At 40.9% G+C, this 23268-nt stretch overlaps 1 long non-coding RNA gene and 1 pseudogene across 2 annotated transcripts; one reads left to right on the forward strand and one right to left on the reverse strand.

The window, feature by feature from the left end:
• Nucleotides 1-1182: 1182 nt before the first annotated feature.
• Nucleotides 1183-3090, reverse strand: LOC149097467 (uncharacterized). The gene is made up of 2 exons (XR_016204342.1): nt 1846-3090; nt 1183-1634 (listed from the first exon to the last, which is right to left on the reverse strand). It is a non-coding gene; the product is annotated as an uncharacterized LOC149097467 (long non-coding RNA).
• A 29-nt stretch (nt 3091-3119) lies between these two features.
• On the forward strand, nt 3120-21087 carry LOC110052781 (uncharacterized; annotated as a pseudogene). The gene is made up of 5 exons (XR_016204341.1): nt 3120-3257; nt 3355-3520; nt 5059-5210; nt 11727-13079; nt 13454-21087. The product of XR_016204341.1 is annotated as an uncharacterized LOC110052781 (transcript).
• Nucleotides 21088-23268: the final 2181 nt, after the last annotated feature.

A 23268-nucleotide genomic window follows, 5' to 3' on the forward strand; every position in this document is an offset into this window, starting at 1 on the left:
ACTGAAGTTGGTTATAGTATACATAATATTAGGGAGTCAGCCATGCATTTTGGGTCAAGGTAAATTGGTTATGGTCCTTGTTCAGTTAACATTATGAAACAACTGAGTGTAACAATTATGCAAAAATTATAATACATGATTTTAACATTTATTTTAGACAATCAACTTGAGAATGCCAAGACTGCCAAGAGTTCTTTGCCTGAATTTCACTTAAGTGAGACATGGATATTGGCAAAATCTTGTTTACTTAAAGCTATGTCAAATATAAACAAATTATTTGATTTTAGCTTGCTGGTAAATGGGAAATCTATAGAAAGAAAAGTATTATAAGAATATTATTAAGAATATTATAAGAATTTCAGACAGTTTTGTTTCAATCTTGAACCCAAAGTGAAAGAGATGTTTTTATTTACAATAAATTTATAACTTTTTTTACTGTATAACTATGTCCATGGGGAGGGGGAGGGGAAGTAACAAACTTTTATACAAGGAGGCTCTGCCCCAAGGTCAAAACCCTATCCATTTTACATAGTGTTTTTGACAGGAAAGGCTTCTCTTTCATATACATGTAGCTTCTAGCTCAAAACCCCTTTCAAAACCTCAGGTGGCCCCACTATATCTTATTTCTTGGATAAATAATCAATTAATGATAAGTTAATAAAGATGGTGAATTTCAAACTCTTTAATGAAATGTGAAGGTGAATTAATCAACATGACACGAGCGTGGGACAAAGAAAAATTCTGAGTCCCCGACAGGAATCGAACTCATGACCTCCCGAACACCGGGCGAGCACTCTATCCACTGAGCTACGAGAACTCATGGACAGCAAGGCCATTTAACTGAGTTCACATATGACAGGTGTCCTGCATACTGCTAGGATCGACGCTATCAAAGTCATCGTCAGTGGATAGAGCGCCTGCCCGGTGTTGGGGAGGTCGTGGGTTCAATTTCTGTCGGAGACTCAGAATTTTTCTTTGTCCCACGCTCGTGTCATGTTGATTAATTCACCTTCACATAATCAATTAGTGTTTGAAATCCCTGTCCTGTTAAGTCTTATAATACCTACAGCCTGAAAAAAGGGCACCTTTGGTCAACTATAGGGAGAAGCCCCCCAGCTTGGTGTAATTAATAATAAGGGTAAGTACTACATATTGTAGTGTATGCAAGTAAAATAACAATAATTTTCTTTCTTGGAAACACAGATCACGGTATTTTATTCCTATGTATCTGAGTAACTGTTTGTGCTAATCTCACTAGCAATTCAGTAATATTCAAAAGGATTGCATATACGTCTCTTCTAATAGATTTTTGCAATGATTACAGATCATACTTATGTTGACAAGTATCAAACATTCTCTTCTCCATAATTATTTCAAGTTTTGATTTCAATTTGTTTAAGTCTCTCATTTCTAGAAGTAAAAAAAAACTCTACGTCACCAGCCACCATGCGTCCGGCTTATGTTTGACACAATTGGCAGCACATTTCTCTCGCAAAAAGTAGATCTACACAGTCTCTTGGACTTAATTTGTCCATCCATGATCACTAAAATACTTAAGAGTATATTTACTCGATCGTATAATTATGTAGGTTGACTTGCATACCATCTCTGAAGAAATTTTCCCTCTGGTCGAACTGCATAGAATACAACAGAAATGAAGTGTGAACGACTACAAAACTAAAAGATAAGGCAATTTGAATTTCTTACTTGAAGTATTTTAAAATAAGCTTACAAATTTCGAACTTCCGTCGGATACTAATAACACAGGCAGAATTCAATGTGTGTATACAAAATAAAACAATATCGAAACAATGAAACCAAAACTTAACCAGAATTTAAGCTTACCTTGGACTCCACAAGGAGAGAAAGCGAGTGGAAACCATCAAATTCTCCTGCCAAGAGAAAAAGCTACGAGCTTAATTTCCCCCATATGCTAAGTTAACACGATCCCACTTTCTGGCTTTCTTGTATCAATTCTTTGACCTCGCCGACCGTGCTGTTGTGACCGATACATCACCAGAGTTATAAATACCTCTACCAGCTTTCATCTACGTGTGAGCAAAAGCCGATAATCAAAAAACAACATATTTCCCAAAGAAAAACACGTGAAACGAAAATGGCCGACTTAAATCTTTAATGCGCTCGACAAACTCGTACCCAGGCTTTCCATTTTTCGGGCAAAAATTCACTCCTTTGTAGTCTTCCCTCATCAAAAACCCTCCTGACGACTGAACACTCTTGGAAAAAAAACAGTACTTAGTAGGGGAGCTAGGATAAAATTGTTTAATTCAAGTTTAATGAATAAATTAATCAGAATCGAGGGAGTGAGTGCCATTAGACTGCCTCCTAAGCTCATGGATGTTACGTCATCCATGAGCAAAAACGTGCCAAATCACTAAAGCCCTAAAAGAACTATCAAAAATTATGCTCTCCTCACACGTAATTATATGTTTCTAACTTACATTGAAAAAGCCAATGATCCCATGCGCGCATCACTTACTTGCAATAATCAGCCACCCGGATTTTGATATCTGGATGTTATGCCCTGCAATTATACCGCGATGGAGCCCTTACCCTCGTTATTTTTCTCTGTAAAAAGGAAATGAACTACTTTTTGTCTGCTTTTTAATAAATAACTGTCCATTTAATTCTTGTAAAACTCAAGTCCACTCGAGCGTTTGCTCTTTGAGACACAAAGTAAAGATGGTTATGTCCCAGGTACTACTTCCCAACACAAGAGTCTACTTGTATGCTCCAGATTCCACTCGGTCTCCACAATAACAAGACCCATGTTCTTGTTAGGGGAGGGGCGGGGAATGAGTGAGTTTTGTGTATTGTTTGTTTCTTGAGCAACTTTGCAAAAGCATGTAATTCTTTCCAAAAACACAACCTCTATATTCATAACCTTATTTGCTGTATGGTTGACGATAAGAAATTACAGAAGGAAGGAAAATTCCCAACGCGACTCTCTTAGCAGCATTTTAGCTGCTCGAGTGTAAAGGTACACCCACTTTCGATTTCATTTCCTTTTATCGAACGAACAAAAGACGAAGTCACGAGAATGACTTTTTGACCCCAGTTTTCAAATGTTTTGGGGCTTTCGACATGGTATTGGATTGCTTTCCCAGAAAAACAGGGCTGTTACTGAAGTGTTATCCCAGATCTCGCGATACTCCTCTGTAGTCTGTACAATTTTGTATTTGACTTGTCCAGTATTACACAGTTATCTTGTTTCTCCAAAGGGTTGTACATCAGTGGTAAGTAAATATTGATTGCAATGTGTTGTTTATGACGTTCGATGCAGAACCACGGACTGTTGATTAACATGTTGTTCGCTTTACCGTGCATACTCAGTTGGCTGGTACACGGTTTTCTTGCAGTCATTTGTATTAACTGAAGAATAGCTGAAAGAAGGAGACGCCTAAATCTAAAGTAACAGTATTTGTACATAGGAAACAAACTAACAAGTATTCGTGACTCAAATCGCCTCATTCATCTGCAAGCTGGGACATTTTTACAGGTAATAATCAGTTACTCTGTTTTCGTGTTCGCAAGTTTCAACAGACTGACTTGTTAAAGACTTGAGATCGTTTTTCCACTTATTGACGATTCTTGAGAAGTACCGCTATAAGGAACGACTGCTTTATTGCCAATAGTCAACACTGATCTACCTTAACCAAACCGCAGAAGACCTTGACGTGGTATTCATTTCAGTCGCCATTTTAACGGATATACAACTTAAGTTGACGCCATGACATCAGGAGAAACTTGTAGAGAAATAGTTGGTCGGGTTTGTCTAAACTCAATTACCTCTTTCGGTCGCATTTGAATATTAACTGAATCTTTTAGAAACATGCTTGGACCAGCGTTCGGGACTGCCTTCAGTTTAGTTCACAGGATATTCATTCTGATATTTATCTCTTCTTAAAGAATCAAACAAGCAAATTAGTCAAATTAAATCGACCCACTTTTTTCTCTCTGTCGTGTTGTTTCTCACCTCGTTTAGTTTAACGTTCCAGTAAGAAACTGCCCTGAAGAGGAGCTGAGAGTGTTTTATCGTTTGTTGTTTATAGAGCAACTTTGCAACAAGAAGATCTGTTAGATCTTATAACCGCGCTTTTAAAATTTAACTGTTTTCTTAGCACTACAGTCGCAACGCAGTGTACATTCCAAAAGCAATCCTTGATGATTCATTGATTACTGTAGACACCACATTACTTGATCAACACAAACTGTATTATTGCACCATCAGTCGTAACCGGTGTGAAATCTCCGATGACGTAATAGTCTTAATCTGGAACTTTCTTCGGGATACGTATGGGCATGAAGATACGAACACTATTAACAACAGCTTTCTTTCTTAAAAATCACGATTAAATTAAATTGTTTTTTCCCTTGAGTAAAGGGCTAGCAAAGAAGTCACACAAGTCACATAATTCAAGAATTGCGTTATCCACGGCTTTCTTTAGTACGGTGGTTATTTCCCTACCAATGACGTAATCCTTGCACGTTCTGACAAGTTCGTTGCTTGGCTTGCAAATATTTAATTTTCCTTCCGATCTATGAACTGGCTGCGATGAAACCGTCAAAGGATTTACTTCATTTGCGTAAAACCACAAGAAATACTCACAAAATTACAAATAAATTAACGACCGTCGCTTCTGCCGAAATAAACTTGCAAAGTAAACACGATCGTATTTGTCACGTAGCGAAAGTGAAAGTTGCAACGTCAGCGCATTCCATGGCTGACGTAATACCTTTTTTTAGCGTATTTATTATTCCCTTTAAATCCAACGCTTTGATAAAACGAAAAGAAAATATATTTTACCCACAAAAAAGAAAACAATATCCGTAAAATTGTCCGTGTATTTATGTTTTAACAGCTTCTGGCGGAAAAACATCACACGTTGCGTGACTCAAAGTTTGGCCGAGCGGAGGTCTGCGTCTGGTCACCGACAAAAAAAAAAAAATAAACCACGGGTAAACCTAGAACCGCGCTCGGCCCATGGCCGCGCGGTTAAAAAGCATGTAATGATCTGAAATTATTCTTTCCTTCAGAAAGACGACATCTTTAGCTCTACTGAGTCATACACTGCCTTAGTGACCTTAGTTGCTATCTTGTTGAGGACGATAAATTGCCCCTGAGAAGGAAGGAACATTCCCAATGTGACTCCCTATAACGGCAAGGTTTAGCTTGATCAAGTGTGAAGGTAAATCTGCTTTCGATTTCCTTTTCTTTATCCAGCAAACAAAGACGAAGTCACGAGAATGACTTCTTGACCCCAATTTGTAGATGTTTTGGGGCTTTCGTCATGGTATTGGATTGCTTTCCCAGAAAAACAGATTTCGCGATACTCTTCTCTATTCCGTATACTTTTGTATTTGACTTGTCCATTATTACATAGACTTCTTGTTTTTCAAAAAGAATGTACATCAGTGGTAAGTAAATATTGATTGCAATGTGTTGTTTATCAGTGACGTTCGAAACAGAACCACAGACTGTTAATCAATATATGTTGTTCGCTTTACTGCGCATACGTCAGTTGGCCAGGACGTTTTCTTGCAGTCATTTGTATTAACTGAAGTATAACTGAAAGAAGAAGACGCCTGAATCAGAAGTAACAGTGTTTGTACATAGCTTAAACAAACTAACTAGTATTCCACGAAAAATGAATACGACTCAAATCGCCTCATTTATCTGCAAGCTGGGACATTTTTGCAGCTAATAATCTGTTACTCTGTTTTCGTGTTCGCAAGTTTCAAAAGACACTTGTGAAGACTTGTGAACGCCTTTTCCAGTTATTGACGATTCTTGAGAAGTACCGCTATTAGGAACGGCTGCTTTATTGCCAATAGTCAACACTGATCTACCTTAACCAAACCGCAGCAGACCTTGACGCGGTATTCATTTCAGTCGCCATTTTAACCGATATACAACTCAAGTTGACGCCATGACATCAGGAGAAACTTGTCGAGAAATAGTTGGTCGGGTTTATCTAAACTCAATTACCTCTTTCGGTCGGATTTGAATATTAACTGAATCCTACACCTTTTTTTTGTGAGAAACATGCTTGGACCAGCGTTCGGGACTGCCTTCAGTTTAGTTCACAGGATATTTGTTCTGATATTTATCTCTTCTTAAAGAATCAAACAAACAAATTCTTAGTCAAATTAAATCGACCCACTTTTTTCTCTCTGTCGTGATGTTTGGCATCTCGTTTAGATTAACGTTCCAGTAAGAAATTGCCCGGAAGAGGAGCTGAGAGTGTTTTATCGTTTGTTGTTTATAAAACAACTTTGCAAAAAGTATGTAATGATCTGAAATTATTCTTTCCTTCCGAAAGACAACATCTTTAGCTGTAGTCATATAGCCTTAGTGACCTTAGTTGCTGTCTCGTTGAGGACGATAAATTGCCCCTGAGAAGGAAGGAATATTCCCAACGTGACTCCCTGTACCGGCAAGGTCTAGTTTGATCAAATGTGAAGGTAAATCTACTTTCGATTTCCCTTTCTTCATCGAGCAAACAAAGACGAAGTCACAAGAATGACTTTTTGACCCCAATTTTTAGATGGTTTGGGGCTTTTGTCGTGGTATTGGATTGCTTTCCCAGAAAAACAGATTTCGCGATACTCTTCTTTATTCTGTATACTTTTGTATTTGACTTGTCCGTTATTACATAGATTTCTTGTTTTTCCAAAGGAATGTACATCAGTGGTAAGTAAATATTGATTGCAATGTGATGTTTATCAGCGACGTTCGAAACAGAACCACAGACTGTTGATTAATATGCTCGGTTCGCTTTACTGCACATACCTCAGTTGGCCGGGATGTTTTCTTGCAGTCATTTGTATTAACTGAAGTATAACTGAAAGAAGACGACGCCGAAATCAAAAGTAACAATGTTTGTACATCCAGGATTGAACCCTAATGAGATTCAAATTCCTTATGATGAGCATCACAAAGTGTTCTCATTGGTAAAAAGTTACCAAAACACACACAATTCTGTCAAATGTGAAGTAATATGGAAATGTCAAATAACCCTGCCAAATATGAAGTACTAATTAAACAATATTTGCATTCATTCCTGGACATAGGTGTGGTATTGGATTGATTCCCAGAGAAACAGATCTCGCGTTACTCAAAACTTATTAGATGTTTTGGTGTGTAGTATCGCTGTTATTTTTACGAGTTGTGCCGTATTTTGACGAGCCCGTAGAGCGAGTCTAACTACAAACAACGAGTAAAAGTATAAAGCGATACTACACACCAAAACATCTAATAAGAGATTTATTATCCAACTGCTGGAGTCGATAAATTTATCAATGAAAGAGGGAGAGTGTGACAGTTTTGCGTGCGCGCGCCGACCTGTACGGCAAACAGGTTTTCTATTGTACAAATAACTGTGCAATATCGCTGTATATTTGTACTGTTATTTGGACGGTATTCGCTGCAGTTGGATAATAATCCTCTGTATTATTTATTGTTGCATTTGAGTTGTCCAATATTACACAGCTTTCTTGTTTCTTTAAAGCCATGTCTATTAGAGGTAAGTAAATGCGGATTGCCATGTGTTACTTATGACCTGTTCCAAACAGTATACCTCACGCATACCTCTTGGCCGGAATGCTTTCTTGCACTTTCATTTATTTGTACTTAGTAAACAATCATGTGATTGCAGATGAAAGAAAAAAGTATCTAAATCTAAAGTAGCAAGTAATCTACGAAAACTGAATTTGCTTCAAATCACTCTACTTAGCTGCAAATTGGAGATTTTCTGGCAGCTAATAATGTGTTACTTTGTTTCGCAAGTTTCAACAAACACTAATAAAGGTTTCAAGTTCTTGACGCCAGGAGTGAATTCAACACCGATCCACCTCAACAAAACAAATAGACCTTGACGAAGTACTTCAGTCCCCATTTTATGGGATAGATAGACAACTTTCGTTGACCTCAGTTTGAAGTTTGAAACTAAATGTGCAATAAAATGCATGACATCAGGGGGAGCTTGCGGACAAATAGTCGTTGAATATTGACGGAATGGAGAAACATGCTTCGACAAGTGTTGGGGGTTGCCCACACTTTTACAAAGTTTAGCTCACAGGATATTTATCCTTTCTTAGGGATAAAAGGACACTAATTTTCAGAAGTTTTTGGTCAGTTTAAATCACTCTGTTATTTACTTCTCTCGTGTCCTTTCACTCTCTCTTCTCTCATGAGCCCCTAGCTCGGGAGATTGGGCAACCACTTCCCACGTTGACGACTTGAAAGTAAGTTACCTTACCCTACTTTACCTTACCTTCTCTTTACGTCAAAGGTGTTTAAGAAGCAAGTCTTATCTACATGTTAGAACTAGGAATTCCGCCTAAAGGGGTATTATCGTGATCGTCAGCTATTGCTCCTCAAAAACTCAACCGAAGGTGATATACTAAATAAACTAGACGCTCTAAGAGCGTTTACTCGGGCTTCGAACCGCAGTATCAAATCGTACTTTACGAAAACGCGCATTGGACACAATAAAAACAAATTAAAGGATCAGGATATTTTAGCACAAGAATTCCGCTTAGATATTTACTATTCAAGTTGTTTCAAACTTCCGCTTAAATATTTACTATTCAAGAATCCTCCTAATGCAATCGCGAGTTGGACCATTTTGGTTCGAGAATGAAGCACAGCTGTCTACGCACTTATGGAGAACTTGTTTGCAAAGAATTTTCGAGGTCTTTTTACAACTTATGGCGATTACATTGTACATGCTAGCAGAAATTGTACAAAGTTCGTTTACTGGTCTTGGCGATTCGAGTAAATTGTGCAGCTAAACATCTTTGCCGTGTTACGATCTTAAAGCCTTTTCACGAGTTATATTTCCTTTGGAGGGCGAATAGATAAACTCCTTCGCGAAAACAGCAGCCCTATACCAAGGCGCAAATAGCATTGCACTTAATTTGCACAAACTCTCAAGTTGTGTTTTTAGCGGATAACTTCCGAGAATTTGCCACCCTTAACGCAGTTTATGAAGAAATATCTAACCTACATATTTTTAGTGAATCCAGGCAGGAGTATTTTTAAAAAGGAACTCATTTACAAAGGGAGATGCGGCATTCTGTTTTGCTATTTAATTTGGTTTCATACTCGTCTAGTTCATGTCACACAACATGATTTTCTTAAGTAGTCAGATACAGTTTTCTAAAAGAATTGGCGATTGCTATGACTGCTATTTGAACTACTAGTGAAATAAATTTGGCTAAACTATCGTCAATGCAGAGAACATTGGTTCGTCAATAATCCCACGCAATTCCCCGCACAATAGAAGTTTTAATTTTCCGGCACAATTTGCGTCCAAAATCGCACATTTTTTTCCTGCACCCTACTAGAAAGCGAACTAACTTGGAGGTAAGATATCTAATTCGAGTTACCGAAAGTCTTATCTTTACAAATTTGGAGATCGGCATATTTCGCACGGTGCAAGAAACAAATTGCATGTTTTTAATGAGCTACCAGTCCAAAAACGTTTTCGTATTCAGCTCGTTTATTGCAATATGATTTGCTTTACTGCAATGTTCGAAATAATAACAGCAGCAGCCACATGCAATCATTGACTGCCTATTTTGTCAGTGTTTTCGTGGTTTGAACTCATACCGCGATCGGCTCAGTTGTTATCTCACGAGAACGTTTCGAGCTTGACCTTTGCTTACCTGGCTGGCTTTCAAGTAGTATAATTCGTGGACCGATCCTTTCCGAAAACGATCGACATCTTTGTATGCGAGATGAACGTATAAGGCGCGATTCTCACCAAAACTTTCTTCGCAAAACACCGCGTTCCATCACAAAGAGCGAGCAATGTCGCGTTTCTGGTCCCCAGTTTCCATGCTCTACGCATGGAACGCCTGGTACCATGACCCCCTTGCATTTTATGACTCGGGCTTTCCTACGGAAGCCCGAGTAATTATTGGATAAAATTATATGCAAAGTATTATTAACAGATCTATAGCAACATAAATTATTCCGCGAACCGCACTCATAGTTACGCCCAATGGCACAGAGGGCTAAGTAAATGTCAATCTGTTTCGTCTGTGTCATTGCAAACGGAGTGGTCCAGAGTATTCACTGATTGTCATCTTATGTTGTACCTAATCTGCGTGCAGCCTTTCTCTTACGATTGTTTATCTCGATACCGGCGACATAGAAGAGAGGGAGTTAGGTCCAGAGACCCTTATCTTATCCCAGTGCGTTTTCGTCTTAAGTCCCTCGCCGTATATTCCCTGATTTTAGAGAGACAGTAAGCAGTCTACGTTGTACATTACCAGTGTTGTTAATTTTTTCGTCATCTTGGGTCCTTCTCGAACCAGAGCTATCAGTGAGCCATTCACTGCGCAAGACATAAAAACTCTGGGGAAACTCTACGCAAAGATAACCAAAATCTGGTCGTGTCGCCCGCAGCACATGGTGCACAATTCAAAACCAAAAATAGCACTAGATAGATTTCGATGATTTCTCGTCATTTTCGCTACACAAGTTTAATAATACTGGGCTTTGCGTCTTAAAATTATATCTTACTGGGACGGGGGGGGGGGGGGAGGGGGAGAGGTGATTTCGGAATTTAATGCTAGGTATCCGATTTTATCTCCCGGACGTTTTAAATTCCTCACTTTACACCCTGACTAAATCAAGCCCTACTTTTATCCCTGGGCTATTTTAAGCGCTACATGTTTGCTATCATGAATTTGTTATTATAGCTTCGGAGTGTCATAGTTTGTGAGAACAGTGAACGTTCGGACGGGAAGCCTGGTTACTGTAGTCTAGTCTCTGAATTCACCCTTCCCCGTCGGAGGAAAAGAGAGAATCGCCACTTTCCCCCATTTTTGTCATTCCTCTCCCCATCCCAAACCCCCTTTTCCCTCCCGTCCAAAAACGACGGTGGGGATACCATATACTGGCAGAACTTTTCAGAAACGCCCGCGTTCCTAAACGCCATTCTAAGAAGGAACGATAGAGCAACTTCTGACAAGCGTAGCCAAGTCACTATCCTGTTGAAAAACTAACGACTAGAACGCTAATCGTTGCCTGCCCCGCATGTTCAGAGCCCTTAATTTATAATGAAAAAAATCATTATTTTACTTACCTAATCGCCCAGCTAGAGTTAAATTCAGTTGCTCGAATCTCGAATCTTTCACGCGTGTAGTAAGCAGTAATCTCGGTCAGTCATGTCTGGCTAGATGTAAGCGACGGTGTTTCGGGCAGTTTCAGTGTTGTTGGTCTTCTAGCAAGCTCATTAAATTGGCTTTGGACGCAGTTTCCAACACTGTTTCTTGCTCTGAAGTCTAGCAAATGATTTGGAATTTGAACTGGCAATTAAAACGCTAGTGCGCACATCAACACCACACTCTGATTGGCCTGCTTTGAGCATGCGCGTGCGGGCGCTCCTGGACTCTATGAACTCTCTCCTCTCCTGCCTGTGTTCGACCCCTTTATAGAGCGGGAAAGGAAGAGCTGGAGTGACGCACGCGATGTGGGCGATCATCTCGCCTCGCGTGTGTCCTTTGATTCTTGCACGCGTGCGCGCCCCTCCAACTTCCGCTTCATTTCTCCTGCACCTGTTATGTAAGATAAAGAGATGTAACTCGAGTGCTTGTTTTTGTTCCTTCTTTGGTAAACCACCGCATAAAGGCACTTTCCTGAAACTGGAGTTGTTCGGCTCGTATTGATTGATGACACTTTTCTTCTACAGGGCCGAAATAATGAAGATCTGAATTAATCCTTTTAATAACCACACTGAGATTAATTTGTCATCACAAGGCACCAGGAATGGCGCTTCAGCCGTTTACAAACGAACAGTTGAACTATTTCAAGTTTGCTTTCGTCGTCCTCAATGAATTTCCAAGAGCATTACGTCAAACGTTCAAAGCGATGTGGGACAACACCTTTGGACATCTCCCTGGTTTGCAACCCTGGGATGACTCCATTGCTGTGAGGAATATGTTCCTCGCCAAAGAAGGCAGAACAACCAAAGTTCCTACGCACCTCTCTTATGACGAATGGGATTGTACCGCGTTATTCCAGGCTACAATCTTCGCACGTTCTTTTGCTTTACCAGACAGCGCTGGACATCACAAAACACTCAGTAATCTGTTCGTAAGGCCCCGTGGATTACCTCATAGAAGTTTTCATGCTTCTGTAATAAGCCCGGGTGGAAACAATGCTGAAACTTTCGCATTGGCGATCGATCAACTAAGGCTTCTTAGAAACGCGTTTTGCCACTCTTCCAGTTCCAGGATGGGCAAACCAACATTTGACCAATACATACAGCATTCTAAAGACGCGTTCGGAGCCCTTGGAGTGACGACAGGTTCTGTTGACGCCGTTGGAAGTTTGACTGTGGCAGACTTTCCTACACAAAGAGTTCGCGCTTTGGAGGATGAGATCAGAAAAGAGCTCCAGGCAGAAAGTGCTTTTCTCAAAGAAGACGTGAAGGATGAGTTAGTTGGAATTAGGTCTGACATCATGCAATTGAATCAGGAACGTAAAGAAGATGTAACACGGGCAGGACGAGAAAGAAAAGAGGAGATTAAGGAGCTACAGAACCAGTTGAGGGAAGACATCAGAAAAGAACACCAGGAACAGAGAACATCTCTCAAGGAAGATGTAAAAGATGAGCTGACGAGGATAGGGTCTGATATCGTGCAATCGAGCCAGGAACTTAAAGAGGATTTAACACAAGCAGTGAGAGAAAGAAAAGAAGAGATTCAGGAACTGCGTTACCAGCTGAAGGCAGACATCAGAAAGGAGCTTCAGGCTGAGAGCGCACTTCTCCAGGAAGGCGTGAAACAAGAGTTACAGAGCATAAGGTCTGATATCGAACAATCGAACCAGGAACGTAGAGAAGATGTAACACAAGCGAGAGAGAGAAAAGAGGAGACTCAAGAGCTAAAGAACAAGTTGGAATTAAATACAAGGCAGTGCAAAGAAGAAACGTTGGCGTCTTCAGTGAAGACGACTTCCACAGCTGATCAAGAAATCAATGACAATGTTGCCGAGTTGGAGCGAAAGTTTGATGAAGTGCTCAAGGATAGGAGATTACCAGGTAAAAACAATTGTTAGTTTGACACAAATTTTTGTTGGTATAGAGCCCTGTTAGTTGTTATTGACAATACCGAGAGAATTTTGAAATCGATTTTTCGGTTTTTGCCTACAAACAGGTCATTTATAAATGATCAGAAACTCGGACAATTTTCAAAGTATTTCGTCCACAGAGTATACTCCTTTTCTATGCCAAAATATTTCCTAATTAAAAAAAAGACATTTCCCTCTTACTTAAAAGCAAATTTCCAAAGCCTATCCATCGAGGGATCAACAAGTCGCATTATTGTCTAAAACTGCTACGCCTGACAATTGTGAAAATTTGCTTATAGCTGCACTTAAATTAATCTCAATATATTGTTATTCTCTTTTCGACAGAATCGAAACCCCTTCTTGTAAGATCGTGCCTTCCTTCTAAGGTGCCCAACTTCGCTGGACGTGAGAGGGAATGTGACGAGATCATTGGACACGTGACTTCAGCTTCTACTCGACTGGTGTCAGTGTGGGGCTCACCGGGATTCGGAAAAACTTCCGTTGCAATCGCAGTGGGACATGATCTCCAAGCACAAGGCCTGCCGGTATACTTCCTGTCATTGCGTGGGCTGAAGTCCAAAGGCGATCTAACATCAAAATTTCTTGGCTTGCTACGCCGGTCTACGACGCTTAAAGAAGATCATCAAGCACTAGCACAGAGTTTATCAGCAGATGATGAACTTTGCTCAATATTTGATGAGATGTCTGATCGCTGCTTTTTCATTCTTGATAATGCCGATGATTTACTTGAAAGTGGCGAACCAAACGTGAAGGAGGAGGTCATTAATCTACTTGAAGAAATTCTGAATCGCAGCGACAAAGTGACTTTCCTTCTTACCACAAGGGAATCTTTGAGGTTCTTGGATTTCCGTTTGCAGGGACACCAGGCTGTAAGAATAAGGGAACTGGATGAGTCATCTTCTCAACACCTGGTTCAAAAGTTGCTTCCAGAAGCCAGTGGCTCTGACTGTGTAAAAGTTGCGCACATCTGCGGGAACGTGCCCCTAGCAATGAAGCTGTTGTGTTCCTCTGTTACTGAAGACGGTTCTCAACCTGGCCCTTTTGTTGACGAGTTCATGAAGACGGCCACAGACAACATTGTGGAAATGCTAGACAACCCAGATTACCCCAGCGATCTGAGAATGAAGTCACTTTTAGACGCTTCTTTCCAAAGACTCACTACTCAAGATAAGGAAGCTCTAGTATCCTTGTGTATTCTTACCGAACAGTTTGATGTGGAGATCGCCGCAACTGTTTTGGGGATAAGAAGAACCGAAGCTTCAAAAGTGCTGCAAAGACTTCAGAAGAAATCTCTCATAGATTCCGGTTCAAACTCTGAGAAATTTACCTTTCACAAGCTTCTTCATTCATTTGTAAGTGCAAAAGGAGAACTTGAGATGAAAGAAACGGTTGTCGACTCCAAAATTCGCTTTTATGAGTTCTACATTGCCTTATTTGAGAAGCTTAACGGGAACTTCCTCACTGGATTTTCTATGCGGTCCTTTATCCAGTTCTTTGAAGACGAACAAAGTATCGTTCAAAGTCTGATTGACGGTTGTTTCTACTCCAAGACGGTTGACAGAATTTTGGAAGTTTTGGAAAAGGCAGAGTTGTTTCTTTACTTCCTTTATTTCCGGAGAAGAGCTGTGCCCGACAAGATTTACGATTCAGCAATAACGGCGGCCACTCGTCATGGTAAAGATTATTCCAACAAGGCACTGCTTGGTTCCAAAGCTTTTGGCGAAGTAATACATGCTGTACCTGGAGGAACGTTGCAGCGGCTTTCTGAAGTCGAAATCTTTCTGAAGTTGAAATCCCTTGTTCCTACCTCCGTCCATGATAACAAGCAGAAAAGAAAACTCTTGTTTTATGCAGGAATTTATCAGCTTGTTATGGGCAATGTTGAAGAGGGAGCGAAATGTTTAGAGGAAGCTATTTCTTCACAGGGTGCAATTCCAGAGCACACAATGCTAAAGCTGATTGCGTTTCAAATTCTTTCGCTGTATTGTGGCTACAAAAATAACTCGGTACAGTCCTCTTACTTCTACATGAAAGCACTGCAAGAATGCCAAGTAGTGGGAGACAAGGACTTATTAGTGATCCCCAGAGTTGAGGGAGCAATAAAGGAAGGTGGGGAAAACAAAGCACATTCAAGAAGATGCCAAATTACCCAAAACCAGCCACTTAAACTTGAAGTTATCTTTCTCGTGAGCCAAGCAGTTATGAATTTTTCTACTACTGAAACCTATCAATGTTTTGGACTCCTGCTGTCGAGAATCCTTCAACATTCTAAGACGCCGTTTTCAGCAGGTGCGACTGGTTCGTTCCATTATCATCTCACTGGCATGTGTTTTCTGCGGACGTTATGCAAACAACAGGGCGCTGGAATCTCCATCCAAGAAATACTCGGTTTAACTGGAAAATCAGAAGAGCAAAACGAGACTGAGCAAAATGGCCTCCCCTCAACTCCAGAAAAACGAAACGAAAACTTCCAAGCCAAGTACTCAGAAGCTCTGGAGTCAAACAAACGTGCAGTTGCCATCACGCTGAAGTTATTTGGTGAAGAACATCCACAGACCGCTGACAGCTATCATGAATTAGGGATTACACAACACTCACTAGAAGATTATACCTCAGCTACCGAGTCAAAGAAGCGTGCACTCGCTATCAGGCTAAAACTGTTTGGTGAAGAACATCCAAACACCGCTGACAGCTATCATGAATTAGGGATTACACAACACTCACTAAAAGATTATACCTCAGCTACCGAGTCAAACGAGCGTGCACTCGCTATCAGGCTAAAACTGTTTGGTGAAGAACATCCACAGACCGCTGACAGCTATCATACATTAGGGCCTACACAACACTCACTAAAAGATTATACCTCAGCTACCGAGTCAAAGAAGCGTGCACTCGCTATCAGGCTAAAACTGTTTGGTGAAGAACATCCACAGACCGCTGACAGCTATCACTCATTAGGGATTACACAACACTCGCTAGAAGATTATACCTCAGCTACCGAGTCAAAGAAGCGTGCACTCGCTATCAGGCTAAAACTGTTTGGTGAAGAACATCCACAGACCGCTGACAGCTATCATTCGTTAGGGACTACACAACACTCACTAAAAGATTATACCTCAGCCACCGAGTCAAACAAGCGTGCACTCGCTATCAGGCTAAAACTGTTTGGTGAAGAACATCCACAGACCGCTGACAGCTATCATTCATTAGGAATTACACAACACTCACTAGAAGATTATACCTCAGCTACTGAGTCAGACAAGCGTGCACTCGCTATCAGGCTAAAACTGTTTGGTGAAGAACATCCACAGACCGCTGACAGCTATCATTCATTAGGGACTACACAACACTCACTAAAAGATTATACCTCAGCTACCGAGTCAAAGAAGCGTGCACTCGCTATCACGCTAAAACTGTTTGGTGAAGAACATCCAGAGACCGCTGACAGCTATCATTCATTAGGGACTACACAACACTCACTAAAAGATTATACCTCAGCTACCGAGTCAAAGAAGCGTGCACTCGCTATCAGGCTAAAACTGTTTGGTGAAGAACATCCACAAACCGCTGCCAGCTATCATGAATTAGGGACTACACAACACTCGCTAGAAGATTATACCTCAGCTACCGAGTCAAACAAGCGTGCCCTCGCTATCAGGCTAAAACTCTTTGGTGAAGAACATCCACAGACCGCTGACAGCTATCATGAATTAGGGATTACACAACACTCACTAGAAGATTATACCTCAGCTACCGAGTCAAAGAAGCGTGCACTCGCTATCAGGCTAAAACTGTTTGGTGAAGAACATCCAAAGACCGCTGACAGCTATCATTCATTAGGGATTACACAACACTCACTAGAAGATTATACCTCAGCTACTGAGTCAGACAAGCGTGCACTCGCTATCAGGCTAAAACTGTTTGGTGAAGAACATCCACAGACCGCTGACAGCTATCATTCATTAGGGATTACACAACACTCACTAGAGGTTTATACCTCAGCTACTGAGTCAGACAAGCGTGCACTCGCTATCAGGCTAAAACTGTTTGGTGAAGAACATCCACAGACCGCTGACAGCTATCATTCATTAGGGATTACACAACACTCACTAGAAGATTATACCTCAGCTACTGAGTCAAAGAAGCGTGCACTCGCTATCAGGCTAAAACTGTTTGGTGAAGAACATCGAGAGACCGCTGAAAGCTATCATTTATTAGGGACTACACAACACTCACTAAAAGATTATACCTCAGCTACCGAGTCAAAGAAGCGTGCACTCGCTATCAGGCTAAAACTGTTTGGTGAAGAACATCCAAACACCGCTGACAGCTATCATGAATTAGGGACTACACAACACTCCCTAGGAGATTATACCTCAGCTACCGAGTCAAAGAAGCGTGCACTCGCTATCAGGCTAAAACTGTTTGGTGAAGAACATCCAAAGACCGCTGACAGCTATCATTCATTAGGGCCTACACAACACTCACTAAAAGATTATACCTCAGCCACCGAGTCAAACAAGCGTGCACTCGCTATCAGGCTAAAACTGTTTGGTGAAGAACATCCACAGACCGCTGACAGCTATCATTCATTAGGGATTACACAACACTCACTAAAAGATTATACCTCAGCTATCGAGTCAAAGAAGCGTGCACTCGCTATCAGGCTAAAACTGTTTGGTGAAGAACATCCAGAGACCGCTGACAGCTATCATTCATTAGGGACTACACAACACTCACTAAAAGATTATACCTCAGCCACCGAGTCAAAGAAGCGTGCACTCGCTATCAGGCTAAAACTGTTTGGTGAAGAACATCCAGAGACCGCTGACAGCTATCATTCATTAGGGACTACACAACACTCACTAAAAGATTATACCTCAGCTACCGAGTCAAAGAAGCGTGCACTCGCTATCAGGCTAAAACTGTTTGGTGAAGAACATCCAGAGACCGCTGACAGCTATCATTCATTAGGGACTACACAACACTCACTAAAAGATTATACCTCAGCCACCGAGTCAAAGAAGCGTGCACTCGCTATCAGGCTAAAACTGTTTGGTGAAGAACATCCACAGACCGCTGACAGCTATCATTCATTAGGGACTACACAACACTCACTAGAAGATTATACCTCAGCTACTGAGTCAGACAAGCGTGCACTCGCTATCAGGCTAAAACTGTTTGGTGAAGAACATCCAGAGACCGCTGACAGCTATCATTCATTAGGGATTACACAACACTCACTAAAACATTATACCTCAGCTACCGAGTCAAAGAAGCGTGCACTCGCTATCAGGCTAAAACTGTTTGGAGAAGAACATCCACAAACCGCTGACAGCTATCATTCATTAGGGACTACACAACACTCGCTAGAAGATTATACCTCAGCTACCGAGTCAAAGAAGCGTGCACTCGCTATCAGGCTAAAACTGTTTGGTGAAGAACATCCACAGACCGCTGACAGCTATCATGAATTAGGGATTACACAACACTCACTAAAAGATTATACCTCAGCCACCGAGTCAAAGAAGCGTGCACTTGCTATCAGGCTAAAACTGTTTGGTGAAGAACATCCACAGACTGCTGACAGCTATCATTCATTAGGGATTACACAACACTCACTAAAAGATGATACCTCAGCTACCGAATCAAACGAGCGTGCACTCGCTATCAGGCTAAAACTGTTTGGTGAAGAACATCCAGAGACCGCTGACAGCTATGATTCATTAGGGACTACACAACACTCACTAAAAGATTATACCTCAGCTACCGAGTCAAAGAAGCGTGCACTCGCTATCAGGGTAAAGCTGTTTGGTGAAGAACATCCACAGACCGCTGACAGCTATCATTCATTAGGGACTACACAACACTCACTAAAAGATTATACCTCAGCTACCGAGTCAAAGAAGTTTGCACTCGCTATCAGGGTAAAGCTGTTTGGTGAAGAACATCCAGAGACCGCTGACAGCTATCATTCATTAGGGACTACACAACACTCACTAAAAGATTATACTTCAGCTACCGAGTCAAAGAAGCGTGCACTCTCTAGCAGGCTAAAACTGTTTGGTGAAGAACATCCAAAGACCGCTGACAGCTATCATTCATTAGGGACTACACAACACTCGCTAGAAGATTATACCTCAGCTACCGAGTCAAAGAAGCGTGCACTCGCTATCAGGCTAAAACTGTTTGGTGAAGAACATCCACAGACCGCTGACAGCTATCATTCATTAGGGACTACACAACACTCGCTAGAAGATTATACCTCAGCTACCGAGTCAAACAAGCGTGCACTCGCTATCAGGCTAAAACTGTTTGGTGAAGAACATCCACAGACCGCTGACAGCTATCATTCATTAGGGATTACACAACACTCACTAAAAGATTATACCTCAGCTACCGAGTCAAAGAAGCGTGCACTCGCTATCAGGCTAAAACTGTTTGGTGAAGAACATCCAAAGACCGCTGACAGCTATCATTCATTAGGGACTACCCAACACTCACTAGAAGATTATACTTCAGCTACCGAGTCAAAGAAGCGTGCACTCAATATCAGGCTAAAACTGTTTGGTGAAGAACATCCAAAGACCGCTGAGGCTATCATTCATTAGGGATTACACAACACTCACTAGAAGATACAACAACAACACCAAACTCGCAGGTAGCCAAATTGAAGTTTAGTGTGGTGTTCTGATGCACCTGCTGTAGGGGGGGGGGGGGGAGGAACTCCCATAGAAAAAGGATGGGGGTACTCGTCTTATCTTTTAGGGGTTAAAAAGGCTGTTAGTAAAGCTCAACCTTAAAAGTACCCACAGCAGGAGCTTTCGCGGTATCTTTCGACCCGCAAAAAGTCAGTGTCAATTAATGTGTTGTTTTAGAATTGGTACCTCTTAGGAGTGAAAACAATTTCAAGCCACGCTCACGAAACAGGAATTTGATATCTCTTAGGGGGTCTTTTCACATTTTCCGACGAGTACCATCGTCCTTTTTATATCGGAGTCCAGCCGGGTCCTAATGTCCAAAAATATAAGTTATTTGCCATGGCCTCATATAGCCGGACTCATGGCCTAATCTGGATAAGGTAATACTTAATTCGTGTTAATGTTAGGAGAAGATTTATCGTTTTTCAGTCAATCTTGGGTTAAGCATATTGTAAATTTTTGAAACTTTTAGTAAGAGCCAACAGTAGTATTTTACCTTACAAAGTAATCGAAGTTGCTTGCTCTCACTCAGATTTTATTGAAATGGAACTTTTTTTTTGGAATTTTCTTTAGCTGCGTTTCTATAATTTCCTTTGTTAGATATTCATTTTACATGGAACATTGTGCCATTGTACAAGCCTCTCTTCATAATTTCTTTATTCGATATTCACTTTACTCCCACGGATACGCTTGTACTGAACTTTGTACTTATGTCACGTACGCTCCTTTCAAGGGGAGTTTCTCCCTTTTGTCAGTCACTTGGTGTGACAAAGAAATCAAGTAGCAAGTAGAATTTTTAAGTAAGAATCACGAACTTTGAAAAGAATGATTTAAGCGTCTTTTGTTTCCACTTGTGAGTGTATTTACTTAGCCAGCAACATAATTTGTACATTATACCTAAGTACCTTATATAAGTAAGCTACATCGTTAATGTTTTTTTTCCCAGGGGAACTCCCATATAAAAATTACGGGGGTGCTCATCGTACCTATTAAGGGTTAAAAACGCGGTTTTGGTATCTCTTTAATAGGGTGTTTAGCCTCAAAACGTCCACAGCGGGAGCTTTTGCGGTACGTTTTAGGGTATTGAACCGGAAAAACATGTCTGAGGAGATAACGGGTTATGTAAGGATTTGTGCCTTTTAGGGGTTGACGAGCACCCCCGTCTTTGTCTGTGGGAGTCCCCCCTGGAGGTTTTGATGTCATCGATGATTGCATCCTCGAGATCAACGAGCGCAAAATAAACTACTGTTGGACCAAGTTATGTCTACTTCCTCGGTGACGTCAGTAGAGAAGACCACTGAGATAGATCCTCGTGTACCAGGAAATCGTGACGAGTTTTAGGTCCCGCAGGCAAAGCAGTGCTCTTTGGAGTTAGATTCTGCAAAGTTTCAGTGCAAGTGTCCGTTCATTTAGAAATATACAGTTCCAAGGGAAAAACCTATCGTCACAGTGGTTGCCAGGAAAAACTTATCTTTACACCGTCCACACTACGCCTAAAAAATCTGAAAACGCAGCTTAGGCCTACAGTCCACACTCATCCGCCACGAAACGGAGCTTTTTGAAAACGCCCTCAGAAGGAGGGCATGTGGAGAGGAGCTGTCATTATAATTGTTAAACGACAGTGTAAGTTATTCGTTTGAAGCAAGTCTTGGTTTAATAAGCCTTTGATCAAAAGCTAAGTAGAGTTAAACAAATTATTTGGGCGTTATGAGTTCGGCAGTTTCCTTTGTAAAAATGTTCACCTCTAAATTTAGCCAATCTCACAAATGATACGAAAACGGAGTCACTAAGGAGGAGGGGGACTCTCAAGTAGTAAAAAGGCGGGGCCCAAATTCAAACGCCACTAGGTCCTACTAGACCAAAACCGTTGTCGGCGCCGTCGGAACTCAAGCATCCCGGGGGAGACCTACCCTAAATACGTCACTGCATATATTATGTCAGGTCTACAGCAGATGTTAATAACTGTAATGGTAAACTGAATCTCACAGCGAACTTGATTCAGAAGTAGTGCTCCAGAGTAGTGCTAAAGAAAGAGAGACAGATTGCACCTTTAGCTTTGAGATGCAATCGATGCCTTAATAAAACCTGACCTACCATAGGCCCTTCTTGTCTTAACTTTCTTTTTTAACAACGCTGCTTTTCTTGATTTAATATTTACCTTCAAACTTCACCAACTTTCTGGAAACACTATTTTTGAAGATCATGTTTCTTTTAGGGAAGCAAAAAACAAAAGATTCAAACAAGATGAAAAGGGTAAAGTTAACCAAACTTCTTTTGGAAGAGCTCTCGGCTATTATTTTCACTTAAAGGTAAAGAAAGTAATTTCATCATTCCATGCTGAGGCTAATTCTGGCACTCAGGTGAAATGGAAACCAGTACGGGCTACTGATTTGAAGCCGAGAAAATATTCTCGTGAAGTCATAAAAAAAGGAATTTCTACACAAAATGTTTCATCCTCTAGACTGTGACGGTGATCTTCCAGCATTTGTCACCGTCTGGGACTAAGAGACAATATTCCTTTATTAATGATTAGTTCAATTAGGGAAAACAAAACGACAAGCTGACACAAGTTTTACAAACTTAATGTTAACACAATGAGTGAAGATAAAAAGTCTGTGTTTAAGTTTAGTGGCTCGTCTTGTCAGCGTTTATCCGTGGTTTCTGTAGAATAAAGTGACAAAGAGTACTTGTACCCTCCCCGGATGGGATGCTAATTCATCCATGGTTACTCCCTGGGGGACTCCATTTGAATAGGACGGGGGGTGCTCGTCGTACCTTTCAGGCGCTAAAAGAAGCAGCTTTGGTATCTATTAGGGTGTTCAGCCTCAAAAGGTCCACAGCGGGAGCTTTGCTGTACCTTTCAGGAAATTGAACCGAAAAAAAAAAAATTGACAATAGATGTGTTGTTTTAAAATTGGTTCCTCTTAGGGGTGAAAAAAAAATTCCAAGCCATACCCACAAAGCAGGATCTTGGTACCTCCTAAGGGCTTTTTTTTAAATTTCCGACGAGGATCCGTGTCCTTTTTATATAGGAGTCCCCGGGGGTTACTCCTCCACAATTGAGTAGCTGGAAGAGACTATGTGTTTATGAACAAGAATACAGGCAAAGTGAGGGTATACTGACAGGACTCTGCATCTCTCACTAATAATTGGTGTGACCAAAATGAAAAATAACCACTATGCTTCGACCGTTGTCAATATTGTTGTTCAATCACTTAGCTCGTGAAAAACCACATTAAATTAGTTTCTGAGGTCACACCTGTGACATCATCCTCCCAGATGTCTTTTACTCTTCTTGTGTGTTTGTCAAATCATTTTGGCAGACTGTACTTAATTTACCACTGGAAAATTTGCACCATTTACAAATCTCTGTAAAATGTCCACATTTCCTTTGTAAATTACAATGTCTGTAAATTTGCACACTTATAGAGATTTTGT

The sequence above is a fragment of the Orbicella faveolata genome, unplaced genomic scaffold (genome assembly GCF_042242905.1).
Source record: "Orbicella faveolata isolate gen_17 unplaced genomic scaffold, um_ofav_v1 contig_47, whole genome shotgun sequence".
Taxonomy (NCBI): domain Eukaryota; kingdom Metazoa; phylum Cnidaria; class Anthozoa; order Scleractinia; family Merulinidae; genus Orbicella; species Orbicella faveolata.